We start from the raw sequence: 22,222 nt of genomic DNA, 5'->3' as shown, positions 1-22,222 counted from the left end.
CGAAATGACCTTTGTTGGAACTAAAAGCTGTTTTTGGTCTATCTTTCTCATCGACTTCTATCTGGTGAAATCCAGATTTCAAATCGAGAGTGGTGAAGTACATGCTTCTTCCGAGTCTATCAAGGATTTCATCGATGTTGGGTATGGGAAATTTGTCGTCGATAGTTTTCTCGTTCAGCTTTCTGTAATCTATGACAACACGCCATTTTTTGGTTCCGCTTGCGTCGGTTTTCTTCGGAACGACCCAAATAGGTGATGTCCATGGTGAGATTGAGTGTTGAATAATACCATCTGTTAGCATTTGTTCTATTTGTTTGTCGACCTCTGCTTTATGTATTTGTGGATAGCGATATGTTTTAGTGTGAATTGGGATGTCATCCTTTGTGTTAATTGTGTGTTTTATGTTAGTTGTGCATGACAATTTTTCGTTAGTTTTTTGGATAACGTTAGAATATTTTTTCAACACTGAAAGTAGTTTGGTTTTTTCCTGATCGTGTAAGTGTTTTATTCTGATTAATTGTTCAATATCATGCATATCATAATTTAAATTTGTAGTGCATGATGTTTGATTATATTCAATATAATCCGACATAGAGTGTGTTAATGTGGGTTTGGTCCAATGAAATGAGAATTCTTCTCCGGGGTTTTCAATGGTAACTTGAGCATATCCATTCGTTGAATTGTAAATTCCTGAATGTATAATAGCTGTGTGGATTGGTTTATCATTTGGTAAAAGTATGCTTCCATTTGCTTGGGAAACGGGCATCTTTATTGTTGTTATTGAGTGTGCGTTAACGGTAATTTCTTCGGGTTCTCCAAGCATACGAATTTTCATATCGATTGCTTTGTTTTTAATTATTAGTTTGCATTTGTCAAAGTCCAATTTAGCTTTTACTTTGGACAATGTTTCGTAACCAAGGATTCCATCAAAGTAATTATGGAATTTAAAAAGATAAAATGGTACAGTTTCTGATTGGAATAGTTTGATTCTGAATTTCATATCAGTAGAATGGGTTCCTGACTTATTTGATATTTTTATTGGTTTGCATTTTATTTTCCATTGTTCTGGGATTAAATCTGGTGAAATGAAATTTTTGTTGGCTCCACTATCGATTAGTACCTTTGCAATTTTCTTGCTAGGTAAATTTATTTCAATGTATGGGAGACCATTAATAGCGTTTATCTCGGTGGGTTTATTTGTAGGGTTATTTGAAAATTCGACTCCTGTTCGTGGGTGTCTTCGCACTCGTTATCTTCATCCGATGTGTACTCTTGTTCATTTTCTGAAGGAGTTGGGTCTTTGACCTCGTGATTATAAATTTTTGGTTGGCGGGACCGCATGGAAGCGTCCACTTCCATTGGGGTAATTTTTTGCCTGTCTGATGTTTTTTGTTGGGTGGGATGTTGATTTGGTTGGAAGTTTCGTTGAGTACTTTGTTGTGGTTTGCTACCGTTTTTGTTGTAGGAGTGTTTTGGTTGTTGATTTGGTTTTGCAAATTCTGCGTGTGTGCGTTGCTTTGTAGTTTCTGCGTTCTGAAACTTGCACAGAAAAGCGTATGCACTTTCTAATTCCACTGGTTTGGCTGCTTGGGCGTATCCAAAATATTGTTTGTTTAACCCGTTTATGAAAGCTGCCAAAGCTTCGTTGTCAATATACCAGTTTATGCCTTCCCAATTTCGTACAGCCATCTCGTTCTGTCTGCACAAGGTTTTCATATTTTGGAGTATTTCCTTGATCTTCCTATAGTGGACATGAATTGAGTCCTCCATTTTGGTCGACCACAGTTGCGATTGATAAGTCGCTAGGTCGGACTTATCACCGTAAACTGCTTTAAGGATCTCCGCTACCTGCTCTAACTTCGTCGGACTTCCATTAGCACAAATGGTGTCTCTAGCTTTGCCCTCAATTTTGTTTATGATTATTTGTTCATAAACTGTCATCGCTTCCTGCGTGACTCTGTTCCTAAAGAGGTTTAAAGTATTCGCGGCTGTTGTAAGCCATGAATTTAATTGCCTCTTGTTTCCATCAAAGCTAGGAATGGCTTTGATAGGGTCGGGAATACGGAAGATATCCGTACCCGGTTGCACTGGAGCAATATTTTGCATTCGCAGTGTTGAGTTTTCCAATTGTAGTATTTCCACTTGGTGTTCAAGGTTTAGAACCTTCTCATAAAACGCTTGGAAATCTACTGTTTGGTTTTCGCTCGTCATTTTCTTACCAAATTTTCTGCTTTTTACCTTTTCGTAAGGGGAGAACTTCGGCATACGATGATGAGTCTTCGTTGGTGAGTCTGTTCCGTACAGAAAGAAGTCACGGTTTGGACAACTTCTGTTCACTTCGTTGGTGAGCTTGTTCTGTACAAAAAGAAGTCACGGTTTGGACGCCTTTTTGTGCACTACGTATCGAGTACCTTCTGTTTTCACTAAACGTGTGGGAGAGGGGTAGGTTGCGAATGTTTCTTAGCACAAATCACACACTGATCGGTGGATGATGTATTCACACGGTTTGGTGGTACACTGGAAAAGAACACTTGTATCGCAAACTTTCTGTTTTCACTAAACGTGTGGGAGAGAGGTGGGTTGCGCTCCTTGAACTTGAGAGTTCACGATTGTTTCTTATCACGAATCACACACTGGTTGGTGGATGATGTATTCACTCGGATTGGTGGTACATCGGAAAAGAACACTTGTATCGCGAAGCGCCCGTACGACTGCGCCAATTATGGATGGGAGATGAAGGTTTAAGTTTTAAAAAATAGAATCTATTTATTTGTTAATCGTTTCAAATAAGAACGGGATTAGAATTGAAGGTTGGAACACTCTGAAGGCTGGAACAAGACTGAAGATTGGCTGACCATCCGGACTGGACACACCGGGATGCACCATCGTGGCGGCCACGTGACGCGGGGCCGCTCCGGTTTCGTTGCTCGTGGGAACCGCGGCGTCAATGTTGTGTCTTGGCTTGTGTCCGCTCCGGTTTCGTCGCTGCATCGATGTGGCGTCTTGGCATGTGTCCGCTCCGGTTTCGTCGCTGCATCGATGTGGCGGGTTGGCGTGTGACCGCTCCGGTTTCGTCGCTGGGAGCCGTCGCTGCGTCGGCACATGTGTAGGCTGACCTTGGAACCGCTGTGTCGATGTGGCGACTTGGCTTATGCGTCGGCACATAACTTTATGCGTCGGCACATAACTGAATATCGGCACAAAAAGGGTGCAAACATTTTGAAACCTGGCTGGCTGGCTGGCCACTCGGAAATTAATTGCACTCCAAGCCAGTCTCGCAGTAGTAGCAGGAACGGCAGGTAGTAACGCAAACATCCTGCCACAAAAAAATGAAACCATTGGAATCATTCTTGTTAATGCTTTCGCGTTTTCATTTATTCAACATTTTTCATCACGAGTGACGGATGACGGAGGAAAATACTTGGTAATGTTAATAAAAAAAACTCATTGGTGTTAGTGCGTGTGTGTGGATGCGTATAAATGAAAATTAATTCGAGACCAAATCAAACACAATCGAAATGGATTCTTTTATAGCCATGGGCACTTCACGAGGGACAGCTATCGATAGTAGCTGGAAATCGGTCCTGTGCGTCTGTATTTGCAGACCAACGCCAGCACCAAACCCTCCAGGGATTGCAGCAAAAGCGATGAAAACTCAATCTCAGCTATCGCGCAGATAGCTTCGAGGGCTCGTCACTAATGATTGACTGCAACCGATATTACTTATCGGGAGCTATTCATTGGGGGAAGCAAAAAAACAATCTCGATTCCTCTGTCATTGTTGTTGGTGTGTTGGTTGTACTTCGCTCCCGCAAACCAATGTGGATAGTAATGCTTTCCCGCAGATAAACCACCCCGGGGGAGGAGGACAATACTGAACACACTCGGTTTGTTCACCGCGATCATCAACCACAAGCGAATTGGCACGGCCATAATCTGGCAGTTGGGGGAGAACACACAAACACGCAGACACACGCACACGTACGCACCTTGGCTATCGATGCCATCATTATCATCGCGAATATTGTTATTATAATTTGCGATGCAATATTGATTGAAACATAACCACCGGCCGACCGGAGGTTACCGGAGTGGCCTGTCAAACGGTCCCAGCATCCATTTCCAAAACCTCACCACATCCTTTTGCCGGATATCCTGATATCCTGTTGCCCGATGCAACATAGACAGATGTCGAACCCCTTCCCTTTCGTCCGTTTCGGGAGCTTCCTCATTATCCACTTGTGTAACGTTGTGTGCTTCTTCGTAGCGTATGAATGTGCCCGTGTGTCCATTTTATGTTTCAACGAACTGTCGGCGTGCCGGAACGCATGCCGGAATGGTGATCCTCCGCCGCGGCGCAATTATTAATTTATGTGTCCAACAACAATTAAACAACAAACCGAACGGTATAATGATAATGTTCCAGCGAAAAGCAATTATATGGGACTGCTGGCGTGCAGTGCATTGCGGACGCCTATCCCCGTATTGTCCGTGTGTGTGCCTCGCCTTTTGGAGTTTGGCGAACGACCACTCATTGTCGCATTGTTTGTGCTGGAGGAGAAAATTTGAATTCTACAATTATCGCGCGGGTACAGTTTCGGTTGGTGTGCTGCATTGAACCAAATGGTGAAAAGCGGATGCACTGTTAGTGAATGTACCGGAATGTAAAGAAAGTCCATGGTTTTCTGTAAAATTATGGTCGTTTGTTTAAAAAGGAACAGTTTTTTCTTCACATATACAAAAAAACACAATAATAAATAATGAAACTACACGTTATGCGTGCAACGTATAAACTCAGCTAAAGCATTAGAGCAACACACCACATTCAAAACATTCTATTGACCCCCTTTAAGCAGCGCCCTAAGGACAATAATATGAACTTGATATCCATCAGTGTCACTCCGGTACAAAACTCCACTACTGACACCATTTCCCATACAATGGACTCCACTTTCACACACACACAGACACACACTCACAATGAGCTCATCTCATTCATTGCGTTATTGTGTCTAAACGCCGGACCACGGCCGGACCACCACCGCCACCTGCCACCTTGTTTATTTATTTGTTTTCGCTTCAAACCCTAATAACTCTGCGCAGCCATCTTGCGTTGTGCCATTTGCTGTCATGTCGATTTGCTCCATTTTCCCGCTAGCCCCGTTAGAGTGGCTGACCCCAAAAGTTACTCCACACAAGCGCCACACCACGCCACACCAATTGCATCATTGCGCGGCAAGCCACGCTCTAGTGACTGACTGCCGCGATCCTTAAGTTTTTCCTCCGCTATGATCGCGATCAAATCAAACTTTTCACGCCATCGCCGGGCCGGTCTGGGCGAACCGCGGAACGTGCGCACGCTATGGTCACGCTTCTCCACCCCACAGCCAACTCCCAGGAGCAGCGACGCGACACAAACGGAACGATTGCATCCACATCGCCCGCGTGTTGCGTCGATTGTTGTGATCGATCGTTTTGTGCAACGACCACGGCGTGCGCGCGCTTTCCCGCAACCACCAGAGAAAATGCCATCTAGAGAGCGGGCGAAGGGCAAGGAAAAACCCCGATCTCTAGGCCACAGCAATCGAGACGCAGCCAATCAGTCGAAACCGAGAGCTCGAACCAATTAGTGGTTTGGTTTTCACTTTCTCCTCGCAAAGTCCCTAAAACCCTCAAGGGGTAAGGGGTTGGTTTTGAGTGATTTCCACCATCGACCACCCGCAGCAGCAGCAGCAGCAGTAGCAGCAGCACCTGACGTTGTTTTCCTGGTGGAAAATTGAAAAATCGACTCCACCGCTCAAATTACCATTCAACGACTCGCATAATTAGAGTGGCCGGAGAAATGTAATCACCTCCGTCGGGCAATGATTGATGCCTTGGCTGGCAAGCATTCCGGTTATTGGTTACAAATTCCTGCCGAGAACCGTGCCGTGGCCGAGCCACGATTGTAGATTTACTAACCAAATATTAGAAAAACCGACGCGGCATGTGTCACGACTGTCAGTGCATGCGGTGGCCGCTACCAGCCTCAACTGATTAGAGAGCCTCACGACGATGATGATGATGATGATGATGATAAAGTGCACACGGTGGTGGCGGCGCGCTTGCTCGTCGCTGGTAAACCAAACAAGGAAAACCATGTCCGTGCCCGGCAATGTCTCATTAATCCTCGCCTCCGATCCGATCACACACACGAACGGGTGAGTTGGTGTGAGTCGTGCGTGCTAATATTTGTTGCTGATCTCATTAAACCATGGCACATGGCGACGCAATTTCGTTTGAATAATGAGCTACCTCACACTGCGTCGAGCAAAGCCCCGGCAACGACGAACGACTTACTCGAGCGACGGATGCTTCAACTCTGTTTTTGCGTTCTTGGGGGGGAGGAGAGAAATATGTTATAAATTATCATCTACATCATGCTGCCACCTTCATGCCACACGAAAAGGCACACATTCGAATGTTAGCAGCAAGTTTGTGTCATAATTAAACTTGAGCAAATTACATCATTTACTAATGATCGCTAATTACCATCTCGGCGCACGGGCGAATCGTGCTCTTTGGATGCAATCTCATTTCGCCTTTCACTCACATACACACAACTTACGCTAGTGACTCCTTCTCTGCTGAGCTTCACACTAAAAGTGAGCCTTTTCTACTCTTCAGGGCACCAGCAAACAAACGCTACCCTTATAAAAGGTCTCCCGGAAGGCCACCGCGGCTCGCAAAAGGACAATTCTTCCTTTCGCCAATCGCTCACAGAACTCGCCGGCGGAGGCGGATACGACGGATCCCATCCCCGAAACTGGCATGTCGAACCGACAGCATATCGAAAACAAAAGACCAACCAAAAAGAACGATGAAACAAAGCGCATAAAGAGGCAGCTGCAATTAAACAGTAACATCATTACATGGCCCACCGCCACGGAGGTCATACCGGCTGAGCACATGTTCGTGAGGCGAGTGACACGCTCACGACACGATGTGACAACTTTACTGCTTGCATCCAAAAACACAATCACTCTGACGATGGAATCGACGATAAGGAAGAGCCACTGAGTGCAGCGTGGACGTACATGTCATAAGTCCACTTTATGCTCCCGCTAGAGTGCATCGAGACATTCGCGAAAGGAAAGGATTTTGTTTCAATGTTAAGGTTAAACGATTCGCCTTAGTGTGTTTTCTGTTCCGAGTTCCGGCAATGATGGACAGTCGCACTCATCGGAACAGAACCGATCGTCGAGTTTGATCGAAAGAATGAAGATTCAGATTACACTGGGGAGCGATGAACTCATAAGCCACAGGTTGTCTTACAAGCCATCAGCCATCATTCCGGTTCCTGTCGAGGACGAAATCGTCGACAACGTCGAGCGCGAAGAAGACGCGACCGCGACCATTCCGATGTGTAGCATTACGTAAAACGAAAGCGAGACGCGAAGTGTTCGAAACGAAACAAATGCAAATCACCTCGCAACATCATGCTCATCTCCGCGGGTTTAACGGTACTCCGCGGAACCGGCCAACTGGCCTTCACGCGATCGTTCGCTAATTTTGTCCACCGCGTGCGCACCCATTGGCGCATAGTTTGGAATGTTAAATGCCGGTGCCGAAGCGGGTGATAAAAACAGAGAAAATAAAACCGGTAAGCACCAGGCCAGGGGAGCAAGATCGCGTCCCGCAGCCGCGCGTCACGGTTGCCGGTGTCATTCAACTCGATCGAGCGTTTGCGCGCATCGTTTTTTTTATTTATTCGCGATCCCTCCAACTCGCACACTCGCACAACCTTCTTTCTCGCGTATGCATGCATGAAAAGAAAGCTCGATCGCTCGATCGCGGTGCTTTCTCGCGAGCATACACGGTGATGGTCTCGAGACCGGAATGGCGGGAATGGGTAATAGGATGACCATAAAATTAGGAAACCGCAACACTGGTCCGGTCCCGGTGGCAGACGCCGATTACGAAATTTGCGGTCAGGTCAGGTACGTGCAAGCATTTCACCAACAGACGGCTAGACGTTGATCGGATCGAGTGCTTCGGCGGGGTCCATCCATGTTTATGTCCATGACATTCGACCCAAATCGCATTCTATAATCGAAGACCATAAGCGACCAACAGCGGTGTGCCCAATTGGTGTGCTACCGACCGACGGTGACGCTAGCTCGCTGGTTGATGCGTGGCGGGTACGTAACAACAACGAGTTTTCGAATCGCAATAGAGAAGCTCATGTAACCCGAACACCCGTACTGTGTCCTCACTGAGACCCCCGACGGTTCCCGAGTGAGCAATGGTTATGAGAATCCAATGATCCGTCTCATTGGACTCGCGTGTTTCATAATTGCCTCCCCACCCCACCACCCGGTCTGGAATTAGAAACATTTTGTCATTTTGGCTTACCAAACATCTAAACAATCGATCCGCGTCCCGCCAGATTTATGTTTTTTTTTTCAAGTAAATGATGCGTTCTATATTTTACATCGATCATAGCAGCCCGGACAGCTCCTCTTTCACAATCCACGTTTGTTGCAGCATTGTACGTTCAACCATTCGGGTCATGATTGTTTGATTTGTTCAAACAACAACCTCACCGGGCTAACCTATAGCTAATCAAACAAAACCCGAACCCAAACGGAGCCCATAATGATTATTCATCGTCAAACATAAAGCATAAGGCGCGCGCGTCATGCTTCCCTTTCCCTATCCTATCCCCTAGTGTGCCAGGCGTGCGAGCAGCATAACTCTTGGTGTAATGATCCGGGCTTCAGGAAACGATTTATCCTCTCAACCCCGAACTCCACCGAATGGAACCACATTCCAGACGCCAGGGCCCGGGGAAGAAAGCATTCCCTGGTTGCTTCCTCGTTCTCCTTCTCCTCCTTCTTCTGTATCTCATATCATATCTAAGCTAACGACACGATCGATGCACGATTTCACGAAAAAATAAATCCTCTCACCACAAACAAACACACAAACACACGGACGGACGGGCGTGCGCGATTATGAAGTCATACGGCACGGCGTCTAGCACTGATCACCCCCAACACGCGCATCAAATCAGCCACGCTGCGCCACACCACGATGATGCAACGGACGCCACCGACCATCGCCGTCGTCTCCAGTCCCGGCGGTTCGATTACAAATTTCTCCGTTCGAAGATCGAACCGTGTCGACCTATGCTAAGCCTGCGCCCGCCAGGAAATAGCAATTTGGAGACTTCACTTCACGTCGTTTTCCTATACCAACTCCTCATGCCGGGAGGGAGACCTTTATGGCCGGAAAAGGTTACCTTTGTTGACCGAAATTATAGAGACCGGTCGCGCGTGCTGATTGGGCGCCAGCGCAACACATTACCCCAACAACAACCGCAAACATTATGTTTCGGGAGCACGGTTTTTTGGGAGGTGCCGCGTTTCGCGTAATTTATGGGAGACGGCGGCGCCGCGTGAGAAATGAGCTCACGAATCGCGAGCAAACACGCCACGACGACGCGTCGCAGAATAATAAATGCATTGTGGAAATTATGCCACCGATGGTGAAGAGGTTTTATTAGGAAATTGGTTTAGGCTGGGAGTTCCATGATTTGCTCCGTCCAAAAAGTAAAACATTCGCTTCGATTAGACCGCCAATGTTTTGACAACATGCAGTTTGTGACCGCTCATTATCTGAAACGTCAATGCAGCGACAAATTATCAACATATTACACTAATGATCCCGTCTCATTTGTAGGCCCCTGTGTGGAATCTACCCTCCAAATGGAGACTTCCAAGCACTCGGTCCCTTTTATGCCTGCAGCTAATTATAAAATCAACAATACGTGTCAAAGCAGCGTGTATTAGAGAGAAAAAATACGGGGCGGAAAACATAACTCATTCTATCATTTTCGAGCGACTACCCGAGACTCGGAAGGTCTGTTCTAGACAGCTTTGTCCTGGTATGAAGCGAATGAACTACGCCATCACGCGGTGGCCGCAGGACATTGCGATTGATTTTCTTTTAACGATCGCGACCTGTTCGTACCCGTTGTTGGAGAGAAAGGAGCTGCCGGCACCGCCACCAATTGACAGTAAACGTCCACCCTCGAGCACACGTTCGGTTTCACGTTTATCGAAATGATTGAATTGGTCAGTCCCTTTCGCTCCGGCACCAGCCAGCCTGCCAGCCTGCCAGCCAGCCAGGGCATTGTTAGTGCGACTCGTTCCCCCGTGCGCGCTCGCGTTGTAATTACTCATTGGAATTTCATAGTTATTAATCATAAACCTTCACATCAAGGCTCACCTAACGGGCAGCGAGGGAACGGGGATCGAGTGTCTTGGTGTGCACAGGATCGCGCTGATCTTAAGCCCTGGGTGCCGGGCCGGGGGTGAGTAAGGCGTTAATTTTACGTGAGACGCGAGACAGTCGCCTTACTACGTGGCGGCGACGGCGACGGCAACCATTCCTATCCGGTGCACTATCATTAATCATTAACCATTTCCAAATGGTTCACACAGTCGCAGCTGAGTTCGCTGGTTCTACTGAGAGTTTCTAATGGAGTGCCAGAGCGCGCGGATATCGCGGAATCCGCGGAAAGCTCAGATCAAACACAATTAATCTACTCTCGTTTTCCCTTCTCTCGTTTGCTGACAAAGTGAAACCGAAGAGATAGTTTTTACCAAAACACTTTTCCGCCAAACAATTTGTGAGTTCACTGTTTTTACGACGACACTTTGTAGGGAGTGTTTGTCGCAAACGCTTTGCCAGTTGATCAACCACCGATTTGCAAACACAAAAAACCCTCACGCCTGGCGAGTAAATACTTAAAAAGGGGAATATTTATCGAACCACCCCGATTGCTGCTGATGACAAACAACCATTTGGGAGTGGGGGTAGTGGATGAGAGACCAAAAAACCATATCGATGCACCCCCTACTCCCTCGGGACCGCTTATCCGTAATTCAAAAACTTCCATTCCCAGTTGCATGCTCGTTCCGCGGTTCATGAAAAGCGTTAAAATAAAGTTTTCTGTCAGCCAATAAAGTTTACTTTATGCTTTGTGGCGCTGGCATGCAAAACATGCACAGAAACCACTCTCAAAATGGATTGTTTGCCGGTGGTAGTTTGTGCAAATAACACACCAACTCGGGTAAAAAACGGAATGGAATGCGCGCTCGCACCCGATAACCAAAGTCGTAAACCGGGCCAAAAAAAACTGCACCGGTACCGGGCGATCAGAGCAGCAGCAGAGGATCTAATTTATGACCTCGATTACGTGCAAAAACCAATAAATCGCACTAAAGACCACCCACCGCGCCGTGGTGGCGGTGCTGCTGCTGAGTAATTGTTTTGATAGTTTTTGCCTCTATTTGTTTTAATTTCAGCGCTTCGGTCTCCGGATTTGCTGGATCCGGATCCGGGGATTGGAAGATTTATGATGATGCAGAAGCTGATGGTGCTGAAGTGTCGCGTACTGTTTAGCAATCGCGCGACTGACTGATGCTCACGATCGGGCGGGCGCGCGCGCGAGTTAATAATTCACGCGATCTCTCATGTGTATACGAGTCTGCACCCGTTGAAGACCATGACCATCGTCACGAGTTTGATGTCTTCGAAGTTTCGGATCACTTTTTTTTTATTCCTTTTCGCGAGTGCTTTCAGTGCTTCCAATTATCGGAGGATCGTTGGCCCCAACGGTTGGCCGAAAACCTTCGAAGAGGCGCCCGGTTCGATGGCATCGAAGGTGAGGCGAAGGCGAAGATGATGATGGAGACGCTGCAACAGCTGCCGTCGTGGCTCGATCGCGCATAAAACGATCATCACTCGCAGCCTCCTCGCGAGCGAGCGAGTGTGAAAACGGAAATGAAACCCTTGGAGTGTGGGGAAGACGGTGGTGAGGTACAACTTTCACTCACCAAGCCGTGGCCGTGGCCCGGGCCGCCGATTGACCGGTTCGCGCGTCTTGACCGCGACGGTGGCGGAGGTCGAAAGAAATGAAAAGTAAAAAAAACAGTGGCCGCCATCGCCGTTTGAGACGCAAATATTGCTTCACTCTCACTCTCGCTCTCGCTGTCTTTGTATCGCTTCATCTCTCTACTTTGGTTCCGTGTACCTTTTAGGCCACCCTTTCCGAAGCCTCGCCACGTGCTCGGCTGGATGGAACGGGCGGCAGTTAAAACGAAGACAATTGTTTGAGTGATCGTACCATCGCGGCGTTGTTTGGCGAGCTCCAATCTGCTCGAGAGAGATCTATGATCTTCCGATCGTGGTCGTGGTTAGGGTATTATACTACTTTCAATTTTTTTCCCCAACCCCGTTCCGTTTGCGAAATACTTTCTACACAACGACACCGACACCTAACCGCTTCCTTTCCAGCTAAATCTGATTTGGCAAAACAATCACTTCCCTGCAGCGCAAGCGGCACATGCCACGATCGATTCCCAGGCCCAGGCCGTGAAGATTAAAAATGGAAATGATAGATTGCGTCCATCGCTCTGTTTCGCTTTAATTACGTTTCTAAACTTTGCATTTGAGATGATAAACTGTCCTGCAGAAAAGCTGGACAGCAAACCCGGGGTGCACGTGCAATAAATCGGAGAAAACACACAAAGCTCTAGCCGCCGTGTAAAGCACCTGGGCGCGAAAAGGGGTTTGTGAAAGCCATCAATCCATCTCCGGGCCACAATTATCCTGCCCTGTCACTCGAACAGGTGTAAATTGAAGCGGGAGCTTAGAGCGCGCTAGAGGAATCCATAAATCTTCGGACCAGCCACCGCCATTCACGTCCGTCGTTGTCGCTGTCCGCATTTCCTCAGTCCGCCATTCTATTGCCAATCGAAAAACGCGTTCGAGAAGAAACAAATAACGCGAAACAAGCGGTCCGGAAAGGTGGTGGTCGGAATGGCAAACCCGGTTCCTGGGGTTTCGTTCAAAAATTTCACTTTCGGTACCGCCGCCACGAAACCACGCGGTGATCAATTGGTGAGAAATTTTTGGACCCCGGGAGTGGGTTTTGAATTTGCTTTGACGTAATACCGCTCACCGATAGTTGCGTATCCAGCACTAGGATGATAGAGACCACCAACATCGCATTCACCTGACACTCAATACGGGCTGCTCATCACTACTAACTATGGGAAGCAGAGCAGTGGTGGCGGCGGCGAAGATCACCTGCAAAGCATGGGCTTTACGATCGCATTGTTGTTGTTGGGTAGTTGGGTTTCAGTTAGCACCGAAAATACACCGTGCCCACCAAATTCCCGCGCGCATTACGCGCGATGATGATGATGATGCTGATGAAGATGGCGATGATGAAAAGCAATAAAAAAAATGGTTGCAACGTCTAGACTTTTGTCGCTTCGCCTCAACAATGGATGGCTCACTTATAGCGTGATACTTTGCTTTTGCGTTTTCGGAAGGTTCGCTTGCGATCGTGCATCCAAGTCTAATGACATAATATTCACCATTCTTAGCGAGCGCGCGCTCGCTAGACCTGATGGCGTCGACAGCAGGCAGGGGTTGATTAAAAAAATATCCCAAAAATATCATTTACGTAACACACACACGAACGAACGCACACGGAAGTTTCCGCATATGTTTTATCTTCTCCCAAAAACTGATTGGGATGCGTTAATGGGCCTCCATCGCCTTGTTTGGCTCGCGTTGAATAACATGCACACACCTTCTAAATCATCTCGCCGGGATAATCCACCCGAAGCTAATGAAGCTATAAACCGTGATGATGCGCGCGATCCTCCCGCCACCAACACGAACGATCGATCGATCGATGGCCAACCAAATCAATTATGAACGCGCCCTCGCGCTTATGTGACGCCAGCCGTCTAGTCGGTGCTACGCGAATTAGTCACTTGTTAGCAAATCGCCGTCCGGCCGTCCGTCGACCGACTTTTGGCCAGACCATAGCCCAGGAGCGCACCGTCTCGCCAGGGGGCTTCGTGTTTCGTGTCTCAACACCCAAACAGACTTGCAAACGGATATAATGCTACAAGAAACTAGGGCCAGAGGCCCAACCCTCGACCACTCGACGTCGTCTTCATTTGCTTTGCTAACAGCTCGCCAAACACGGTCCGTACCAACACTAGTCTGTCAGTAAACCATAGCGCACCGCGCTGGAATCGAAGTTGCGATTGCGTCCTCGTGAATCGCGTCCACAACGCGGGCGTAGCGTGCAGAACTGGTGTGCTAGGCGGGGAAAAGGGAGGCGCGAATTGCATCCACGTTGCTGCTGCTGCTGCTGCTGCTGCTGGTGGTGATGAAGCATCGCGCAAGCATTTGCACAACAATCGCACAAACCACACCGAAAAGAATGGCGATCGATCGTCGAAATCGGGATCGGGAACGGAGCTGTAATTCGTGATCGGGGTGAAGGTGTTGCGAAAAGCTCGCTGGCTGACGACGACGACATTTGACGATTAAAGAGCAATCGTTTCCCAGGTTCTGTGGCTTTACGGAGTCTAGGGGAGGCTGCAATAATGCGGCCATATTTGGCGATCCCTATCATTACTTGCCAGGCGCCCCTAGCTGTAAGTTGGTATTGTTTCAAAGCGCAAATAAAAGGGAGACAGTCTTTGGTAGTGAATAACCATTAAATAAACTCAGTAACTCATTCAAATTTTCTTAACTAATCGAGTACAAACATCTTTTCTTCATTTAAATTGTTTTGAAATGTTAAAAGAACTTAGTTAAATTTCAGTAACATTGGTTAAAAAGGTGATAATTTATGAAATTTGAAAAGAAAAATTTCTGCCAACTCAGTTCCTCCAGTCTTTTTCTCTACTTCTGTTTGTCAACAAAAGTGAATGAAACGCTCACATCTCGGGAAACCTACCTTTCAACGAAGCAAAACACCATCCGCTGCAACTCGTGCTGCAACTTCCGATCGACCGATCACTTCCAAGCGCAAGGTGTTGGTACGCACCACCGCAAACCGGCAAACGAATCGAACCGGAAGCCAATCCAAAACAACGACAACGACAACGACGTCGCGACGATCGTTCCTCTTAGCTTCCGCTATCGACGCCCGAGTCAAGTCAAGTCGCGCCGTTCAAGCGCTGCGCTGTCGCGCAAAAGGGGGAAGAAAGTAACGAAAGTCCGGGTGGCGGTTCGAGGAAGCGCCTCACAAGCGTGCGTGGCCCCTGAAGGCTGGCCACGTCGAAGATGGAGGGAAAAATTTCTTTCACCTTCTGCTACACACGCGCGGCGTCTCGATCTCACCGCACGCCCAGCAGAAGAAAGCACGAAAGCACGCCAACACACGCGAGTCAGTAAACACACCAATTCACCAAAACACACACACACAGGCCGAGCACAGTCTAGCAAACGGTACAGTTACGCCACCAAAAAACAGCGTCACCAATCGCGCGAGCTATTCCAACAACCAACAAGCGATCCTCTCTCGATGACGATCGATCGAACGAACGATCAACCGTCTTACGATACCTATACTAGGCTGGCGAATGGCGGCGAACGATTCTGTCTGTCTAGAGAAAGCGGACGCCCGCGAGAGATACAGTCACTGCACCGCTCCGCACCGCGTAGAACGAATGCACCGCGGTTCGCTTTCCCTTTGGATCGCTGGATGCTGGCCCCCAGAGGTCCCGCCAAAGAGCGCAACGTTATGCGCGAAAGCAGCAGCAGCAGCAGCTCGGAAACTGGTGCGAAACGAAAGCGAAAGGTATGTGGGCACGCGGTTGAGGTTGGGTTTCGACTTTGAAATTTCACTGTCACTGCCACTGTCTCGTTTTGCGATCTCGAGTGAGCGAATGAAATCGCAACACACGACGATGGCGACGACGATGGCGCTCTGGCCAAGGGGTTCACAGAGTTTTTTTTCGCTAAATTCTAGATCAAAATCCTGTTCAGCTGCTCTCCTTGCAATCAATTCGTTACACAATCTCTATATCTCTTGGATGCGCTCTCTCTGTCCCCGTCTTGCATTATCAGCAAAAGCAGAACGTAATGGTTTCAGCTGGCGCCGCGCGCAGGAAAGGAATCCTCGCAGGGCTCTCGGGAATGTTTGCACACGGGCTGCACGATCTTGGACGACTAAACGCGTAAAGCTCGACTAACGTCTAGCACTGAAGCACCCTGCAACTGGCACTGAATCATACGCGCGCGAAGCGTCGCCGTGTCGCGCTCGCTGATGGCAGCGGTGATGGTGGTGGTGGTGGTGGTGCTGAGCCGCGAGCATTTGGTGAGCAATGCCGCACTGTCTGCCGAGCCGCTAACCGCGGCCAAAGCTACGGACGCTTGCGAGTGAGTGAAAGGAAACGAGTTGGAAGAGAGAGAGCGATCGCTGCCGAACAGATTGACGGTCACCAAGCTGCGGCGATCGTCGTGGCCGCGGTCGTCGTGGGGACACCCCAACCCACCGTGGAGCACCGTGGTGAATTTCTTTCAGTCCCTTACTCACCTCACCGGCGGCTTGACTCGGTGGCACTCACTTTCCCATGTGGACGGTGCCGAGGAGCGGCGCGAGTGATCAACCGAAGCGATTTGTGGACCGTCGTCTACAGCATCCCCCACCAAAACAGCACGACCGACCCTCGCGTGGAGCTCACATGCAACCGTGAGTGCGCGCCCGTGAAGGGGAAATAGGCATCGATCAGAACACGATCGCACGCGATACACGTTGCGGTTGCAGCAGCAGCAGCAGCAGCAGCAGCAGCAGTTGAATGATTCCTAATGTCCTGTTGTTAGTGATTTTTCATGCAAACGCATAAGAGTCGACAAGTAAAGTGTGATAGTGTTGCTGCTTTTAACCATTAAATAAAACAAATTCCGTGTTTTCTCCATCGTGCTTTTATTAACATTTTTCTTCCTCTTCGATGCCATTTCCATTTTTTCTCTCTACATACCATGCGCACATCTGGCGATCATTGACTGCATCGACTTGACAATTTTGCCTCTAGCTTGTCAACGCCCTGGCATTCCTTATTCCTTACGCTCCCGGAGGCCGCGGGCTCCAGACGAGACAACGAGAAAATGAAACTTTCTTTTGCTTCCGCCACTAACCGGAGAGCGCGCAAAAGTGAAATCACCCAACAGGAATAACCAGATCACGATAAAGCAAGTGAAGCGGATTTTCGGCAAATTTGCACCACCGTTGTGGTAACTGTTCGCACACTCGTTTCGGTGTTTTTTTTTTTATTGGGTTTTGCAAATCGAAAGCATCCGGCAAATGAATGGTTTTCGTCGTTCGATCGGGTTCGTCGCTTCACTGCCAGTTGAAGTCTTTTGAAGCGATTGCACCGGTAACACCCGGTGGAGTGCAGATAAACAATTGCTTTATTTTTTATTCGATCAACGGATGGTTTTCTAGTACTTTTTCACCTCTTTTTCAACTAATTACCTTTTCGTGTAGTCAGAACTTCTTCATTTGCGGCTCGTTGTCAGCGTCTTGTTGCAAAGTACCTGGAAGTAATACGTAACCTTCTCGCATTAAGCGAGTTCATCAAACTCCAAACATTCCATCGCCATCATCTCAGAGTCATAAATTTAATCCCTTCCCCCGGTTTCCCCTTCCGCCGGAGAATTCTGCAAAGACGACCGCAAAGACGTCATATCGAAGGGATGGGAATTTATCACGCAATCTGCATTATCCTCTTAACAAAAAAACGACGCATCGCGCGATGGCAATGCGCAAAAATTTGACCCCAAGCTTCGCATCAATTCTGCGAAATGCACACAAAACCGACCATCCAGAACGGATATTACCGCGCGCACACACACACGCACGGAGTTATTTGCATACCCTTCTCGCGATTGTAAAATCTCAGTATTTCTTCATCATCGCGCAGCAGCAACAGCAGTGCAACGGAGACGCCGACGCCGGTGTAAGCGACCGTTGGTGGGAAGAATTATTTGCGTTTAATTTGCACCAATGCCAAAGCCGACCATAAAACGTACCGCCCGCTGTTTACGCTGCCAGCCACTTTGTACACTTCGCGTTCGCATTCGCGTCACACAGACACACACACACACACCGAGCTGCGGTCACACCGAGCGCACCAGCTGATAAATAAACGTCAAAGAAATTGGAGAAGAAGCGCACTTCCCGCGGGTGGCCAAAGGGGGTTGATTGATTGCTTCTTCTGCTTATCACGCGGTGCGATTATTCGCGAGAGCCGACACACACACACACACACAAATATACGTACCGTTATTTATATTCCATTACTCATCCGATGTCCTTCTCGCTACTTTCGTCGGTCAAGGTCCTGCCACCGAGAAGAAGGCCTGCCTGCCATCATCCTTTGCCAGAACCGAATAACAAGTACTCGTAGCAGCAGCAGCAGCAGCAGCAATTGGCACTGGCAAAGGTGGCTTCTCTCTTTTTTTTAAATCCGATTACTCCACCTTGTGGTCTGCTTTGTCAGTCGAAAATCGGATTGCAGCATGCCTGGTGGTTGTGACCGGATTCCAACAATCTGATCGCAGCGACGCAGAGCTTTGCATCCGAGTAAACCGCGCCAGTTACTAGGCGACTCACAACTCGCTCGTTGAACCGGTAGATTCGGTGGAAATGAATCCGTTTTTTATCCTTGCCTTTGATCACATCCGAAGGACCTGGTAATCGGTCCACATACACTCACACACGCGCGCACACATAGACACACAAAACACAGATCTGACTGGATAAAACGATTTCGAAAGCAGATTAACGGGATTACTTTCGGTGCCGCGACGTCGCACACACGCACACGCACACCATGACACCGAGCGTGGCATAATCCACGCGGCTTAGCACAGGATATGGAGGATGCTCACCGTGGCCACGTGGTAGATCCTGTGCCTCACCACGCTCCTGCTCGCTGACGTCCTGGTCCTCATCGATACAGAAATTGATGATTTCTCCCGCGTCAACCGAGCGCAGCATTAGCTTTTATTTATAAATTATTCTACTCAGATCGCTAACCCCCTCTCGCCTCTCGCAAACCTTCCCGTACCGTACCGCGGTGTCACACTCCCTGCCCACATGCTGTGGCTTGACTACGGCTCCCCCCCTACCACAAACCCGGTCGAAGAGGTCGTGCGCGCACCACCGTCGTCGTCGTCGTTGTCGTCGTCCTAGATGACTCCTTTGTGGCTGTCGAAGCTTGTGACTGTGGCTTTGGCTGAACGTCTGACTAATGGCATTCAGAACAGGGGAAGGGCCATGGCAACTTTTCACCAACTCCAACTCCACAGACACATCGAAAGCCCTTGGCATAGATGAGGCTCGGTTCCATTTATGCATCCCAAGCAGCACCCTCACCGTCGTGTCACAGGCAGTAAATCGATTGTTTTCCTTTCGAATTTCACCATTTGGTGTGGTTGGATCTTGGTAGGCGCGGGCCGTCGGTTCGGTATCGGTTCGGTTCCATCATTCCACGACGCTTGCCAACGATGTCGAGCTTGTTTACTGATTCCCCTGTACCAACACTATCAGACCGTCGAGGCAAATGTTATGGTACGGTAGGTTGGGGAGAGAGGAACGGAGTGCACCATCAGGCCACAAGATGGTCCGCTATCGATACGCGACCACGATTCGTTGATGCAGCACCGCACCGCACCGCATCGCACCAAGGAGTGCGCCTCACATTCCTATTATGGTTTCGGGCTTCCCAAGACCAACCCTAGAACATGCCAATCCCATGCACACACACACAGACAGACAGCGAGAGACACAAGCAACTAACGTTGCCTGCCAGAACGGGCTGCACGATCGGGTTTGCAAAAAGAAGAAAACGAAAACGCTGCCGAGCTTCGTGCCGAGGGTTACTGATGATTACGTCAAATGTCAAACTGGCGGCGGATGGTGAAACATCGAACGTGACACCACCTTCTCGCCATGAAACAGGGGACTAACTTCTCGAAACAATTGCTTTGCGGTGGCGAATCATTTCGCGAACAGAATTTGCACCATCAACCATGCCATGGAAAAAAATCTAAAAAAGGATCTAACTTATTAACCGACAGATAGCAGACCCCCTGCGCCACTCGCGAAGATTTTTCTCCTCCTTTTTCGTTCAACAGAACGTTCCAACCACGTTCCATCACGACATTAAATGGCTTGTTCTTGTTCGCAAAACGAATCAAAATCAGGAATATTCATCATAAACTGTCACGAGACGTGGCGGTTATGTTCCCGCAACGCGTATGCATTCAAAGGCGCTACGGTTCACTCTTTAAAGCATCGTGCATTGCCATCGCCGGGCACACTAAATGTTATGCTGCTGCAGCTGCCCTCTACCATTTAACATTCCATAACTCATGATGTTATTTGCCACCTAACGCCGCCGCCGTGCTGTTTCTTCTCCTTCTCTTTCTTCTGCTTCTTGCAAAACAAACCGCGGCCGCTACGGTAAACAGTATTAAGTGAAACATGTTACCGGATGGCCGTCCCACCGTTAAAGTGGTTCGCTCTTCACAAAGCAGCCCAAGAAGCCGCCCGATACCGCTCGATGCCCGATGATCGGTTTCTCGGCTCTTGTTTGGATATAAATTCATTGATCTTTCGATCTTCACCGAGCTGTAGCGCGCGCTCGTCTCGCTTTGTGGCCGCCCTCCGATCGGTGGTTGGCATCTTTCCCATCCCCCTCTTCGCGCCAAACCACGGAGGGGCGCGTTTGGTGGCGAGAAAATGTCAGCCAACACTCGGCACCCTCTCTCGCGCGCACAGTGTAACGCGGAACCAAACCCACGAAACTATGCGAGAGGTGTTAGCCTTCTCCTCACGGGTGTTGGAGGTGTGCGCGGAAGGTTCCGACCATCACGATTCACCTTCGAGCCGGCGCGATCTGCGTCGATCTATCGCCGGGCACTAATGTTTTTCTATCTTTTCAAGCTCGATGCTCGCTTCCATTTCATCGCCACTGCCGCCACCATCATGCATCAGGGCCGGCCGGCCCACCGACCGACCCGTAATTGGCTTTTCAGTTTCAATTAAACTCGATTAAAGTGTGATTCATCGCGTTGCAGCATCGCCGTGCTTTGGATGCTGCTCTCTTCACGGATGGCGCCTAGAATTCCGGCAGCAGAAACTGTTTGCTCAAACCGCACCACCATTTGGCACACAATGTTCTCGGCCCATTGCACCATTTGAAAGGATACGGACGAGCGCGAGCGAACGTTCTGTGCGGACCTTGTCCGTGTACTTTCCAGTTTTGCATGATCGATTTCATTTCCTACTTTGAACAGGATCGGGTCGCGGCACCTTCCCGGTCACGGTTACGACCAGGGGTTAGTACAATACTGACACACACACACACGGACCTTGTAACAGGGGGCAGCAGCACCGAGAAGTTGCTCTCCATGGGGTGCCCCGGCTTCAAAGGCACCATCAATTGAAGTATGTTCACTATGCGCGTTGTAGGCTACTGGCCGCATGAGATCACACTCGAGCGATTGCCTACAGAAGCCGATTGCTATGATTGATGACACATTGTCAATGTTCTCACAGTGAGGCAGGAGGCACGAGTAGAAGGAGGAGGAGGGCGCCTGCAAAATGGTAGCAAAACACCATAGCACACGGCATGGCAGCATCTCTCTAGAACGGCAATGAAGATGGAGATGGAGGTGACGGACGGGACAAGCTCATACAGTTCTCATTGCCAAGGCAAGACCCTGAAATAGTTCTCAACAGGGGAGAGTCTCAACTTTCGTTGTAATTGCGTTGCACTTTGCCGGAGCTCGAGCATGTGTGTATGCATAGTTTTACGATTTAATCCGGAATAAGGCTTTCGTCCATTCTACCGTCACAACATGTCTCTTGTGTGTGTGTCTATGGCAACCGATTGTGTCTTGTACGGCTGTTGCAAGCACTGAGCACATGACGTTGATTTCCTTTGGTGTTTCTTGAATTAAAAATTAACAAGACTTTTAAGCAAATCTCAGCAACCGTAGCAAACAGTGAAACTGAGCCATTTAAAAAAAGGTGCGAAACAATCCATCGTCTTTCCTGTACACTAAATATTTGATACACTTCTCTAATCCAACTGCAATACTTTGGGAGCTACATTAGAAATAGGCAGTTTGTAGCAAATTCTATGCAAATGGAGCCATAATTCAAAGCACTGTTCTTACAACTGGAGTACCTGCTACGCAACGGCCAACGTTATACACCGAGCACCATCCGTACCAGCACGAGGGCTTCATTCCGTGCATAAATCAAAGTTAAACCAAATGCAAATTGGATGCTGAAATTTTTCAACACTCGACACGCACTAAAAAAAAGCGCAAGCCCACGTTC

General features: G+C 48.6%; 1 protein-coding gene across 4 annotated transcripts in view; it reads right to left on the bottom strand.

Moving 5' to 3' along the window:
- Positions 1-16,072, bottom strand: part of LOC125958260 (titin) — a 126,439-nt gene extending 110,367 nt beyond the window's left edge. For all 4 annotated transcript variants that reach the window (XM_049691493.1, XM_049691495.1, XM_049691496.1 and 1 more), the window contains exon 1: positions 14,819-16,072. The gene's annotated coding sequence lies outside the window, so the exon portion shown is untranslated. The remainder of the gene's footprint in view (positions 1-14,818) is intronic.
- Between the last annotated feature and the right edge of the window lie 6,150 nt (positions 16,073-22,222).

Source organism: Anopheles darlingi, chromosome 3, assembly GCF_943734745.1.
Source record: "Anopheles darlingi chromosome 3, idAnoDarlMG_H_01, whole genome shotgun sequence".
NCBI lineage: Eukaryota > Metazoa > Arthropoda > Insecta > Diptera > Culicidae > Anopheles > Anopheles darlingi.
The sequence above is the reverse complement of the archived record's forward strand: the minus strand, read 5'-3'. Positions and strand labels throughout refer to the sequence as shown.